The sequence below is a fragment of the Anarrhichthys ocellatus genome, unplaced genomic scaffold (genome assembly GCF_004355925.1).
Source record: "Anarrhichthys ocellatus isolate YVR2014 unplaced genomic scaffold, GSC_Weel_1.0 scaffold92, whole genome shotgun sequence".
NCBI classification, from domain to species: Eukaryota; Metazoa; Chordata; class Actinopteri; order Perciformes; family Anarhichadidae; genus Anarrhichthys; species Anarrhichthys ocellatus.
In genome coordinates, this window is record NW_022280122.1 from 422394 (window position 1) to 437705 (window position 15312).

Sequence of the window (15312 nt, forward strand, 5' to 3'; positions counted from 1 at the left end):
AGGGTTTGCTTAGGTTTAGGGAAGATCTGAGTTAAAATAAGGTCAGGGAAACAGAAACCACAGGGAAATGGACAGAGATCTCCTGTGTTGAAGGTGATATTTTCTTGTTATATAAATGTTAATTCGAGGAGACAGGGTGGTTATTTCACTATTACACACAGTGGAAGTGATACTACATTCTTGTATCAAAGCCCGGTTACTGGTTCGAACATGGTTCCTGAAAGTGCAGGTTATGGAGAGCCCCTGTTGATGACTTGTTGCAAAGGAACTCTATGTGGTCTACGTAGTTCAGTCAGACAGCTGCTGGTTGAGAGATAAGATGTCTGCTTGTGCGTCAATCATCATATGTCCATAAATGGTCTGTATGTCTGGTATGGCTGGTATTGTAGTGTTTTGAGACTTTGTGTAGATTCATTATTATTGGAATGACTGCAAGTAATCCTTTTACACATTAGTGATCTGTCACCAGTCGACGCCCCCAAATGCGGCATGTCCACGCTCTTTGTAGAGTAAAGAAGTATCATTATGATACTGATGGTAATGTCCTTTTTTACTTTTTCCACCTCGACAGAAAAAAAAAACCTGTCAATATTTTGATTAAAGCACAAATATCAGCTTCAGTCCCTATATTTGACCAGTCAATCAACCCGTCCTCTCTCCCTTTTACGACTTCCCTCCTCCGCTGTTTCTTTGTTTTCATCTCTCCTCTCATGCTTGACCCTCTGGGACATCCTTTTAATTCTTTATCACCAGTCTTTCTCTCTGTCCATCCCTGTCTTCCCCTCCTGCTCTTTTCATTTCTGTCCAAAACCAGTGAACGTGCTCGTCCTCCCGCTGCATCCCCACTTTGTCTCCTCACCCACACTGTCTCTTTCCATCCGCTCTTTCTCTGTCGATTAAAAGTAGGTCATTCTGCAACATCGAGCCACAGCTCCTGCCGAGCATGACATCCTCATATACACACATTATCGCCTGGCAACCACACGCTCACCCTGCACCCTCCCCTCATCCTCCATCCTCATTCCCTCCATCTTACCTTCCCTGGGGGTGGCGCTCGGTGCAGAGGGCTGGGTTTGCAATCTGACACTGCTGTGTTTTGTCCCTGCTCTGCTTCCATAGATGGACGGAGGGTTAATTGAGCAGTGTTTTGTCGAGGAAAGTTGGGTTCATTTCACACATACTTACATAATGTGCCCATAAATGTCTATAGATAATGGGATCGTGGGAGGGGACAGTCTTCAATGCTGGATCGAGCCTGAACATTCTAAAGGGAAATAAAGCATAGAGGTGAGGGTTTTATGAATATAATTTACTGGCTTATATCGATCATTTGTGCCAAAATACAACACCTTTAACTAGTGCATTTTATACTTGGGCCTTCTGTGCTGTCCTACTACAGTTGAATAACCTAATTATGAGCCACAGTTACGGTTATTATTTGTTTCTAGGGGTGTAATAATACATGTATTCGTATTAAACCGTTTGGTACGAGGCTTACGAACCGAACAATACATTTGAATAATACTTGTGCATTTGGTAAATGCAGAAGCTTAAATTGTGGGAAATATGTTTTCGCTCACGTAGGAGACGACGGACTTTGTGACCTTTGAACCCAGAACCAAAAAAATCAAAACAAAAAACAGCTGAGGCTACGCTAAACTAGCTTAATGAGAAAACAACCGCGGCAAACCCCGCGATGACGGGATGCTTCGTCATTAACGGACAAGTTAGAATCAATGTAATTAACACAATAACAAGAAGAAACTCACATGAACCAGTCACATATATTTATATGACAACAAAGCATGACAAATCAATCCAGCAACACTGCAGTGCTAACACGCGTATTCCGCCGCACACTGAAGAGCACGAGCCATTCGACTATTATTCACATCAGAGGGAACAGTATTAACCATATCATAAAAACGACATGATAGAAAATATAACAGTAGAAATACTACTGCAGATGTAAAAACACAAAAGCACTTCACTTACCACAGCTGCTGTTCACTTAAAGACAAAGTCCATCCTCCTTTCTTTGTTAACAAAGAGTTTAATACCGCGGTTGTTCAGAACATCGGTTCAGTTCAGTTCCAGTCAGAGGTCCTCCTGCGAACGTGTCCGATGAGTTGTAAATCCACTCAAGTCTCAGCAAAAGTTTCATTCTTAGCCATAAAATGTGCAACACTTCTCCGCAGCTGTCAGCCAGAAATACCATTAGTCCTTTTCTATGCTAGCTGTGGGGTTGACCGACCCTTTGATACAAAGTCCAGTTTTTCTGGTCTTGAGAAATCCATTTCTCCTCCTTCAGACATTGAGTGTTAAAAAACACAGCTAGGTAAAAAAAAAGAAGAATCTACACCAAGCAAAATGCTAAAAATGTCATAACTTCTCTTACATATGTTTCAACCTTAACTCTTACTAAACACTAAGATCTGCTAGCTAGCTTTCTGTTTGACAAGTCACGCTGGCCCACTGACCAATCACGGCACACGTTAATTCAGACGTACTTAGCAGGCTACCTGGGTAGCATCAGCACGTCAAAGAATACGCCCAACATGTCAAACTAAAGATCTGATTGGTTGAAGACTATGACAATCAACAATATCGTCCCCATTTACTTTAATCTGCAAAGTCTACCTAGAGGACCTCGGGCCTCTCTTCTATAGAGACAGAGGGGCTGAATCTGATTGGATAAAAGCTCTCCTTAAATCAAGCTGTGCTGGAAGCAGCGCTGCAGGCTGGAAGCAGAGCGACAGAGGAAGACAGGAGCTGTGCAATGAGAAAATAAGCTAATGGGAAAAAATAATTATAATACATGTAGTGTATTTGTGAAAAATTATTAAATTATAAAATAGCTATAACTTTGTGATTCTGTTTAGGCCAGCAGAGAAGGCTTAGCTGGCCCTGACGGCCCACCACTGAACTATATGCAGAAAATGCCTGGAAATGTAACTTGTAGAACATAATGTGGAAAATGAACACACAATATTGAAGAAAAACCTCATTATATTTCAAAATGTAACATTTGAAAACTTTTGAAATCAAAACTATGGATTGTTGCGTGTCAGAAACTTTCATGGTTTTGTAACAAACAAGACAAGACTTTTGATTTCATGCCCACAGTCTGCAACTTTGTGATGTTTATGTCTTTTGGAGATGAGTGCAGAATACAGCATCCATGATGACAACATTCCATTTGCAAAGAATGTTAGGGTTGTAAGACAATATGTACCTCTAAGGGATAATTTGTATCCCTTAATTTGGTATTGTACATTGATTCACTGAGAGCTTCAAGCTTAACTCATGATTGGCATGTGGCACAACAATGTTGTGGGGGTGACGTAGGGTCAGGTTCAGAACTTCAGGTGTGTTCCCAAGCCAGCTAAGACAGTGCTGCAGCAGATTAAGATGGCAACGCGCTTAACCCAGTTCAACATTTCTCCCCCAGATGTTCAATATGTGACATACTGTATTCAGAGGGGGGTGTACTGTTTATACACATATTTGATGAACTCTTTAGTCATCACATAAGAGTTAGGATGATGTAACTTAGCTGTAGCTTGTACATATTTATATTTTAAAAAGTTTAACCACTCTAAATATACTTTTTTATAATGTAGCAGAGTAGAATGGTAGATGCATTCATACCATATCAATAATTGAATCGCAAATTAAGTCATTTTTAAGCATATCCACATCAAAGCAGTGGCATATGTGTAAAGTCTTCATTACATAAGGTTACTGAGATAGATCCCAAATACCCCTCAATGGTTATAAACAGAGACAATTCTGCTGCTGTCTTGTTCAGTAACATCTAAACTTGTGTTAGTGAGAGAACTAAAGGTTGAGAAATGTAGCCAATGAGATAGAAGTTCAGCAGCAGCACTAGTCTGCATGATAACAACCGAGCTGACTGGTAGAGTTTGTGACCCTCTTAGTGACACTTTAAAAACCTAAAAAAACACTATGTGTAATTGTTACATCCAGTAGATGTGCAGTGTTGGGGACTGAAATCTTGGGGACTGAAATCAGCTGTTATCTGCTCAATTTTACAGCAACCTGATACAGTATTTAGTTTTTTTCTTTCATGGCATAAAGCAAAGAAAGGCATGTTGGGGGATTAGAAAGAATGCATGTAGCTGAGAAGAGTGGGGTGAGTTAAAAAAAACTACACATATCCATCAATGCCAATTACATTTTTTATTAAACCTAACCTCACAACATGGTAGGGCAGTTTGGACCATCTGAAGCCCGACAATAGAATAGAGTAGAAGAATAGAAATATACTTTATTCATCCCCAAGGGGAAATTTGTCAATGGTAATGGTAACCTCTGATACCTGCTGATAACATTTGAAATTGGTTGCTCTGTAAATTTCACACATCAAATTCTGTTTAAAGGACTTGGGGGGGGGGGGTGCTACTGCTTCTCCAGAGGAAGCTGTGCAAAGTCGTTCCCTTAAGTCAGTGGTACTCAAACTGTGGGGCACGGTGGTATTACAGGTGGGGCGCAGGGGGAAATGCAGATTTATTTATTTATTTTTTAATTAAATTTTTTTTTTTTTATATATTTTTTTTAAAAGTAATTAATAAATACATGACGAAATGCCTGTACTTTCGTGTAAATGTTTACGTTACGCCGTTAACAGGTTACGCTTGCGCATGCGCGACGGCCATGATCCTTGGCGACTCACATGTGTGGCTTAGTGTTCCAAATGAGACATTTGGCAGGCGGGAACAGAAAAGCAACCGCAAGCGATGCATCCGAGACAAACAGCAAGCAGCCAAGGAGAAAATATGATGACACCTATCTTGCTCTGGGTTTCACAGTGACCGTGGTAGGAGATGAGGAGAGACCAGTCTGTGTTTTATGTCTGAAAACTCTAGCTGCGGATAATATGAAACTTGTTTTGTTTAGTTTTTCACAGATTGCACTTTATTGTTATCTTGAAAAGATGTTTAGTGCAAAACAGGTTAATTGCAGCCAATTGCAATAAGCTATTTTTTTGCCAAATTGTAGTTCTTTTTTGCACAGATATAACTTTATTTGCATTGTTCTAACAAAGTGATTGCACATTTTATTTGTTTTTGTCTGATGGAGCAATCTGGTTTACTTAAAAGTAATTGCAATTTTCTTTATTCTATTATTTGAAAAAGCACAGACGGAGGAGTCACAAAATGTTATTTCAATAAAAGTTCAACATAGACCATTTTGTTACAATTTTGTTGGGGCGGTGGGGCATGAACATTTTTCTTCCTCCAAAGTGGGGCGCGACAGAAAAAGTTTGAGAACCACTGCCTTAAGTGGTGTCACTTGACTCAGTTGGGGCTACGAAAGACTACAAAAATATGTGGTGTGGAGATATAAAGAAGTGAGCTACTGCTAGCAGTCTGCAATCAGCTGTTGTGTGTGAAAAGTGTAGTTTGCACAGTAACGTATGGTTTCATTGAAGAATCACTTCAGCACAATCTGTATTGGAGATACACTGTGTTTGTGTGTTAAATATTCCCATTGAGGCTTTTACGCAGACCTCCAGGCAGACTGTGGGTTAGTGTGTGTCTTTGTGTATGTGTGAGTGTTTGCAGACTGTGGGTTAGTGTGTGTCTCTGTGTATGTGTGAGTGTTTGCAGACAGTGGGTTAGTGTGTGTCTCTGTGTATGTGTGAGTGTTTGCAGACTGTGGGTTAGTGTGTGTCTCTGTGTATGTGTGAGTGTTTGCAGACTGTGGGTTAGTGTGTGTCTCTGTGTATGTGTGAGTGTTTGCAGCAGCAGAAGCAGCAACACAGACAAGGACAAAAAGAAAGAGGGAAAGAGCATCCTGAGATCCTGCGGCTGGCGTAGAGACGAGCTCCTTGAAAGCACAAACATAGTTGAAGAAACAACACGCTGCAGACAGTCCTGAGGCGTGTGTGTGTGCGTGCTGCTGTCTGCTTTACTGTATTTCTGCTTCTTCCTGTACTCAGACTTACACAGGCTAATGAGCAGCACAGCTCATTGGAGTCTTCTCCTTAGACTTATTTTATTGCAAACTGTCTCTCACACCCAACCCATTCAGCATTACACCACAGCCTGTCAAGGGGTCCAGTCAGAGTGACCACATGTATTTTTTGTTTGGGGTAAGAGAATAGCGGACAATGCTCCCATATCTGCTGAACTCTGCTGTGATCCTTTCTGTTTAAACTTATGTACTGTACGTCTGCTCAAGAGGCTTCTAGAGGTTGTTGTATTGTTTATTTGTTGTCTTTGTGTCTCACCAGGTCTGTTAACAGGTCACAGCAGAGTGTGGACAGACGGACGATAAGTGTCCACACCAGTGAACGTAAGTCTGGTTTCTGTTCTATCTGTGCTGCATGTTAGACATGAGAATTCACAAGAATAGACTACTACTTGAAAAGCTTCCCAATTTCTCATTTGGGAATGGTTTTGTATATGTATATCTATATAAACTATATACGTATACACAAGTTGGTCTTTATCATTGTAATTGCAAACCAATTCTACTGATAAATATGAGGAACAAAAGTATCTTAGATAATGTTACATTCAATGTTTTCACACATATGAACAGCTTTTATGAACACATAAAATAATAATTGGAAATATGAAAAAAGTTTCAACGTAGTTGCAATAAACTGATATGACATTTGGTTTTGTCGGCCACAGTTATCAGACATTGCTTGTCAAGTGAGCCTACTGAACAAAGTGGCCTCTCAATCTCAATCATACTACTCAGATTTATGGGAATATATCCTAACAATTCGTTAGTGGAAACGGCCCACAGCATATAAAAAGTAGCCCAAACTATTATAACCCTCATTATAGTGGAGTAGGAGTGGAGCTACATTAGAGTTAGCATGGTTGTTCCCTCCACAACCTCCAAACCAAAGTCTGTACAAAGTCTGAACACTGTATTGCAGTTAAAGGAAAATAATTGGTTTCTACAAAACAGTGAAGTTTTACAATAAACTGAAGCAAAATAATCTATTCAACAAAAGGTCCTTGACTAAACCTGACCTTCAAGGATAGAGCAGAAACAGGAGGACACAGTACAACGCAAATGGCAGTTCACTCCTACAGATTCAGTGCTATTTACAAGAAAAAGGGTTTAGTTACAAAGTTACTCACAAATCAAGGGTTAGGGTTAGGCCAAGGGTGAGGTTTTGGCCACTAGACCAAAACCTCACATGTTTATCATACAGAGAACTGCACTCAGGTCTGGAGTACAGCTACAACTTCCCTCTCTATGGTGGAAAGAAGAACTCTTCGTAACAATGGTTTCGTCTCAGCATCTTTGTTAGTTTTGATCAGTTTACGTGTAAATGTTTTTACAGGTAGTCGCACGGAACCATTTTTATGAGCTTCTTCTATGACGAACACAAAACAGTGTTGTGCATGATCAGTAAGGTCAGCTGGTGTAGTCAGCATCAATGTAGACTCACTTTTGGAGGGTTTTATAACTCACTTCCACTCCCTGGCTTTGAGATGCCATTTAATGCCAACGGAAGTGGGTATAGAGAGGGTGTAGGGGCCAACTGGAATTGAGCCAGAGACAGGCACCTACTATATAGGTTGAGAACAAAGATCCACACAGGACAGAGCACACACTCTCACACAAAACAGCCACACCAAACATGGCCAGGACTGTAACAGATGTGACCCGCCCAATTAAAACAAAAGTAGCCCATCTGGGTGGAAACAACCCAATCTTGCAACAGAACTTCTGACTTATCAGAAAAGAATCTTTTCAAAAACCAGACCACCTAAAAATGACATCATAAATAACAGGACGTTATTCTATGTGCATATTGCTGCGGTTGCTTTTGTACCAGTGGGGGATTTACCTTGACGGGTGGCTTGCTGGTACATACAGAATTTATCTGGGTGTGCAGTAGCCATGAGAGTGCTGTGAGGCTGAGGGTAATTGTGTGTGATGGTTGGGATATTTTTGGGCTACTTGAAGAACAGATTTGGTAATGCTGTGTTGAGAATATATATGGAGGTCAGAGAAATGGTTGAGGGGGCAGATAATGTGTTAATGCCTCCAGCTTTGCCACTGTCTCAGAGAGATAAAACAAGGGAAGAAATGGACAGGATTTGTATTTAGAGCAAAGCTTTTTCAGGAAGAGAGAAAGAGGGTTAAGAGGAAAGCAGACTTACAGACTTACAGACTTACTTTTTATCTGCTTCCTTTTCATCATTCTAACCTAGAGTAGTATAGATCTGTTGAACCTACATTCACTTCAAATAGTATATGCAGTGAATATATCATGTATAAGAAGTGGGATTAAATGTAATGAAAGTCACATTAAAAGGTGGATTTGTTGTTAATTATGCAAATCTCTACCACTGCCATGCTGTTCCAGGAATCATTTTTTTCATGAAAATCCTGCGTGTTCCACCATCTAACGGTGCCACCATTATAACAGTGTTAACAGATGACTTTCAGCCGAATGCTTCCGCAGTTTCTCATAGCAACTTACGTCAACAGTTGGAGTAGATAATAAACACAGATGGGTATGTATTTGAGCAAGATTGATTGATGTATTTTACAAGTACACAGCTGCCGTCACTACAAGACAAGTTAAGTTGAGTTAATTTATTCTGTGGGACCAACACAGCCCCTAGACAGTGTCTTAGTCCACTAACGCTAGCTATGCTAGTAAAGCAGTGTTAACTTAGCTGAAGTTACTTGTTCCACAATGTTAAGCTAACTTAGGCAGCTTACAACTGCCTGTCGTCAAATGTAACTTTACATAGAACATAAAGGTAAACATTGTGCATTTCTTAGGACAGCTGCGCAAATTGTGGGGAGCAGCAATGGCAACTTATGTACTTCTGGTACTTCCTTGGATTCCTGTATAGAGAGAAAACTTTGTCACATTTTGAATCCAATGGTGGGAATCTCAGAGACGAATCATCACCACAAATGAATTGATCCTTGTGTCAAGTATTCTTGACAGTATTTTATAACAGTAAAGCATTATTTCAGGGATAAGTGAGGGTCCTCTAGGAGTAATCACACATCATCTGACTAAAGAGTGATTTGGGTGAAGTGTATCGTGCTCTTATCCAATAAATAAATGATTTGCAAAATGCATAGTTTAGTTGGTAAGGATTTGACTAATTTGCTTAATTTTTTGTAGTTTTAAGTGACAGAATCAAAGTGTTGATTTTTGGAGAGTTGGAAACTGCATTCAGGACATATTTGTAGCAAAGGAAAGTCATGCACACACAAGCACAAGCATTAATGCATACATAAAGATACAGACCTGCTCTTCAAGTGTACTCTCCAAGCACAATTACTCACAAAGGAGGGATTTTCCCAGTTTTGGGACATGTTTACACATATAGAAACAAATGCACACTGAAAATCGACATGAATACAGTGTCATTTCACCTCCTCAGCCCTTTCCCCACTCTATGTTTATGCCAGAAAAGCACTATTAGCACTCAGCATCATCCAAAATGGAATCTCACAGTCACTAGAACAATGGCAATGTGGCAGTTGGGACAAAGACTATGTGAGCGTTTGTGTGTGCTGGGTTGGGGATGTGTTGAATATGAATGCTTCTCTGCATGTACAAAGAGGAAGCACAACAATGATATGAATGTAATTGCACATGGCTCAGGGAAAAGACGACAATAAAATAATACAATAAAACCCATTTGTAAAATGGTGTTTGAAGACATTCTACATTTCCAGCACTGTAGTGTTCTCACTGTAGTGTAAGCCAAATCTTTAAAATGCTTGCCTTCGCAGTTCATTTGATGATTAGCAATTGATTAGCTCTGATATTTTAAGTTCCCTCTCTTAAGAAATTGAAAACGTAAAGGCTATGATAAGAAAATTAATCTTTAGGTGGATTGATACATTCTACACATGGCCTACCAAGACTGGGAAATGTAATTTCCTGTGTCTTCTCTCCTAGACTTCTAATGGATGAAGTGATATGATATTTAAAGAACGCTTTTCTTAACAGCCTCATTTAGCAAATGAATGCAGCTTGTAGAAGTAGGTTAACAATTTTATCATTCTGTGTCATGATTTGCACTTTGAGCGTGCTTCTGGCAAAACTCATGGAAGGTCACTAAGCAGGGCTCACTGACACACAATATACTGTACACAGTACAAATTAACATGGTCATTTTAGAAATGGCCTGCCACAGGCCAATCTGTATTTGTTAGAGCCTGTAGCAGAAGACGCAGAAGGGAGAGACCAGACGGAATTGAATCCATTTGTCTAATGGCTTCTACGATACACCCGTTGATGTAATGTTGGGAGAAGTACTCAGCGTATGTTTGTGTGGGTGATGATAATGTGTGCCTGAGGTTGTGAACCTCAGGCTGAACTGAGGTAACTCTGACCTGGTTGAGTTTTGCCTAATCTATTAGGTCACCTTGTGTGTGTGTGTGTGTGTGTGTGTGTGTGTGTAGGTCGTTTCACATTTTCTAGCTTTTTTTTTTTTTGTCCGAAATGCAGCTTTCAACACTCCAATAATCAAACACCTTGATTCTGTCACTTAATCCTGGAAAATACCAGAAAAGCAGTCACTTCCTAACCAACTAAAATGTGGGTTTTGCAAACCATTTCATTATTGAATAAGAGCAATAAACACTTCACCCAAATCAGTCTTTACGCAGATGATATAGGATTATTCCATCAGTACAGGACCCTAAAAGAATGCTTTGCTGTTGTAAAATACTTCTCTGTCAAGAATACTTGGTGCAAGGATCAGTTCAGTTGTGGTGGTAAATCGTCTCTGAGATTCCCACCATAAACTACAACATTTTAGTTTATACAGTCATACAGAAAGTAAACAAGCCACCATTACTGCAGTGGTGTCTCCCTACAATATGCGCATGTTTGAATGCAAGCTGTCCTAAAAAGTGTAAAATTCTCTACTTTTATCTTTACGTTCTATGTAACATTACTTTTGACAACGGTTTCTTCTCAGCTTCAGTCAGGCTGAATGAAATGATTGGACGGGCAGTTCTTGAAGTCCTAAAACAGCCATAGATAATACCAGATTATTATTTGTGAGGGTTTTTGATTTGTGGATTGCTGTCGGAATTTAAAGTGAATTTCAACAAACCCTAACAAAATAGTTTTTGAAGAACATTATCAACCCTAGCTTGAAAGGAAATGTGTAGTCTAAACTCTGGGGCAGGGGTCTTCAAAGTTTTTCAGGCCAAGGACCCCCAAACTGATAGAGAGATGGAGCAGGGACCCCCGACTATATATATTGTATAAAATTGTGTTTTATATTAAACTGGGCCTAGTGCCATGTATAAACATGCCTCTTTATTGTGCATTCAATACTAAGCTATTCAAATAATACACAGGTTCATATATTCATGTTTTTATTTTAAACATGTGCAAGGCACAGTGAGTAGGGTGACCGTGCCACTGCCATTTATAAACATACCTTGTCAGCTGATACCAATGTCTATATCAACATTGTCTGTCAATTGCATGATAATTATGCATACAAGCTATTCAAAGTGACATTTTTATTTCAAACAAATGTGGAAATGTGCCACTGCCATGCATAAACATACCTGTTATCTTGCATACAATACTGAACTATTAAAATAATGGACAGATTCATGTTTGGGGAAACATTTTTATAAAAAAAATATGAAAAATTGTCTAATCAACCAAAACTTTCACGACCCCCCTGCAGTACCCCCTGTTGAAGACCTCTGCTCTAGGGGTTAAAAAAATAATAGCAATATTCATGTGGTAAAGATTTGTGCCAACATTTCTTATCAGAGTGTAAAAATAGTTTTGAAAAATGGGCCCCAGGTTGTTTGTAGCCTGCGATATAGCTGCTGTGTTCCAGCTGTGAGGTTCCATGTGTGGTAATGTGTAGTATGTAGCATGTGACGTTCACTGACTCTATTTCTTGCCTATCATGTGCTTAGCCTCAGTGTATCACTGTGTGCTGTCATTTATAATGTGTGTAGAGGCTTCCACGTATGGGAAGAAACACTGACCTATTTCAGAGCTTTCACTGCCATTCTCTCTCTCCTCTCTGTCTCTTTCTCTTCTCCTTATCTTGATTTCGCTCTGGGAATAAATCTGCAATTCAAAGCAGATTTCTGTTTTAAGGCTCATATTGGACTGTGTGGCATGCTCTTCTCTTAATCCCTTCCCTCTGCTGTTCTTCCTCTTTGGTGTTTGTGTGTGTGTGTGTGTTCTAAAGATTTCAGTAATAAACAGAGATGGGGTGATACTACAGAGATATATGTGCTTTATGTATACATGTGTGTGTGTGTGTGTGTGTGTGTATGCTGAGTGGAATGAGAGTGTGTAGGGGTGTGTCTCCATGTGTCACCATGTGCTGTACATCCCTGTGCATCTGCATCCCTGCATTTTGAGTGTGTGATTGGCACATCATGCCAGCTGGGTGTATTAGCTCCCCAGGGGCAGATTAGCTATTTATTTGGATAGTGTTGGACTGACATACCCCCAGATGGTTTGTGCATAATGTGTGTGTGTGCACGGGAGGTGTTTGCAGGTTTTTTGATGAAATCTGACTACTGCCCTCAGGCCAAAGAGCTGTTGTGTCCCTTCTGTTGTGAACTCAGTTTGTCTTTTCACAGCTACCATAATACACTAAATTGTGTATTTTTTGACCATTTGGATCAATTTGTGACCAAAACAGTTTGTATGATTATCATGAAATTCCAGTGGAACTCCACAGAGCTGACATGCATGTTCGCTTAGAAGGCTGATTGTCAGTGTGACAGTAGCAGGGGTGGAAAAAAGTTGAACGAAGTCAACAAAGAGACTCTTTACTGCAATGCTCTCTAAACATTATTACATCAGCTCACATTACTTTGTTTATTTTCATTTTGATTTATTGTTTATTCATACAGTTGACTCAATAACAGTCATAGTCCTCCACAGCTCCTCAACAGTCCTTTGTGTTATGTCACAATCTCCGCCCTCATTTTCCCATATTTTCCTGGATATTTGAAATGGCAACCTCACGGTAAATACCCACCCCCACACTCCCACCTGATCTCTTTTTTTAATGTATCCTGTTGTCATAGCTTTGAGTGCTTGTGTTATGTGAAACAGAGTGAAGGATTGATCCTGGTGGGAGATGGCAGCATGGGGGACAGGGATTAACAGTGGGCAGGTGGTCCTGCTATTGCTGCCAGTACACAGACCTGGCTGTCATGTGGAGGTGGTGGGGAGTAAATTAGAAATCTCTGGTTTGTGGGCTGGCTGCTGAATAACATGGCAGGAAGAAGAGTTTAGAACATGGACTTAGTGTCTGTGTTATCAGGGTCATTCTAAAGCTCCTATACAGGTTTATGAATCGTGGCCATCTTTGCCAGGTACTGAGGCCAGAAACTGGGCAAAAGGCCATGGGTGTAGTTGAGATAGCACAAACAAGAAGCTACCACGACAGGTGAGTGTGATGCTTGTAATCAAATAAACACAGTCCAAAACACAGAATCTCTCAAACCCTAAATGAAAAGCTCATTTTAGATGATGTGATAACAACACACAAGTCACTTTTGAAACCCTGACCTGTGGAAACAACTCTACCAAGAATATGTCCCCTTATTCCTAATACAATCTGTGGCCTCTAGTTTGACAGCAGCAAATTGACAAGATCAGTCAAGAAGTTATAGTGCTGTGCTGTTACCACCAAGTTGAGTGTGCCTTTAGTGCATGTTAGTGCATGTGAGTCCCAGTATGTGTGCCCCACTAGCTACAGCTAAGTGTTCAAAATCGAATGATGGATCAAACACATCTTTATAACTTTTGTTCAAATGGTAGTATTTGTTTTTGTAGAATTACATTTTGCCTGTGTGAATTTTCATATAGATAAGACCTTTGAGCCTAAATATCTTGTCACAATTGGCAGTGGTGGGCCATCAGGGCCAGCTAAGCCTTCTCTGCTGGCCTAAACAGAATCATAAAGTTATAGCTATTTTATAATTTAATAATTTTTCATACTTATGCTTATCATTTTCTCATTGCACAGCTACTGTCTTCCTCTGTTGCTCTGCTTCCAGCCTGCAGCGCTGCTTCCAGCACAGCTTGTTTTAAGGAGAGCTTTTATCCAATCAGATTCAGCCCCTCTGTCTCTATAGAAGAGAGGCCCGAGGCCCTCTAGGTAGACTTTGTAGTTTAAGTAAATGGGGACGATATTGTTGATTGTCATAGTCTTCAACCAATCAGATCTTTAGTTTGACATGTTGGGCATATTCTTTGACGTGCCAGTGGCACCGAGGTAGCCTGCTAAGTACGTCAGCATTAACGTGATTGGTCAGTGGGCGAGCGCGTGACTAATGTGAAATTTAAGGAAGCTGGCAGAAGTTATTTGGAGTAGTAAGACTTCAAATTGAAAGTTATGGAAGAAATTATACATTTTTTAGGGTTTTGCTTGGTGTAGTTTATTTATTTGTATGAACGGTGTTCCTGGCTGACAGTGTCGCACATTTTATGGCTGAATGTGTTTCATTTTAACTGAGCGTCTTGGTGTTTGGAGCTACGCTACGCTAACCTGAGGACGCCGTAGCGCGGCAGGACACTACAGTGCTTTTGAAAACTTTTGGAGAAACCCGAGTGGATCTACAGATCAACAAACACTTTCGCAGGGAAACGGAGCTCCACAACCGTGGTCCGCCCGCGGCCGGTCCGCGGTTGGTCCGCGGGCCGGCGGTGGTATCCCGGCCCCGCTGCAAAATACAACTGGGGAGGCTCGACTGTCACTGGCGTCCATGAATCGAGAAGGACTTCTTACTGGAACTGAAACGATGTACTGGGATTAAACTCTTTGTCAACAAAGAAAGGAGGATGGACTTTGTCCTTAAGTGAACAGCATTCGGTAAGTGACAAACTGCGTTTGTTTTTTTACAGTAACGTTACTACTGTTCATTTGTCTATCGTGTCGTTTTTATGAATATTTGAATGGCTCGTGCTCTTGTGTGGTGGAATGCGTGGATCCGCTGCAGTGTTGCTGGATTGTTGTGTCATGCTTTGTTGTCATATGAATATATGTGACTGGTTCTTATGACTTTGTTGTTGTCATTGTGTTAATTACGTTGATTTGACTATGCATTGTTCGTTAATGACACAGCGTCCCGTCATGCACGGATTCATGTATCTGCACCGTAGCTGTTCAACTGTAGTAGGACAGCACAGAAGGCCCAGGTATAAAATGCACAGCCCGCCACTGCACAATGGTGATGATAAATGGTTATATAGAGCTATTTCCCAGCCCTATGAAGTCTTTTAATACCTTTTTGTAACTTCAAGTTAAAAGATAATAACATTGTAGCAAA

At 40.4% G+C, this 15312-nt stretch overlaps 1 protein-coding gene across 22 annotated transcripts in view; it reads left to right on the top strand.

The window, feature by feature from the left end:
- nfasca (neurofascin homolog (chicken) a) overlaps positions 1 to 15312 on the top strand; it is a 166526-nt gene that overhangs the window by 83804 nt on the left and 67410 nt on the right. For 21 of the 22 annotated variants that reach the window (XR_004213773.1, XR_004213774.1, XM_031875560.1 and 18 more), the window contains one exon: positions 6260 to 6321. The gene's annotated coding sequence lies outside the window, so the exon portion shown is untranslated. Of the gene's footprint in view, positions 1 to 6259; positions 6322 to 15146; positions 15182 to 15312 lie in introns of those variants that run through there. The other variant, XM_031875562.1, reaches the window with a different exon arrangement.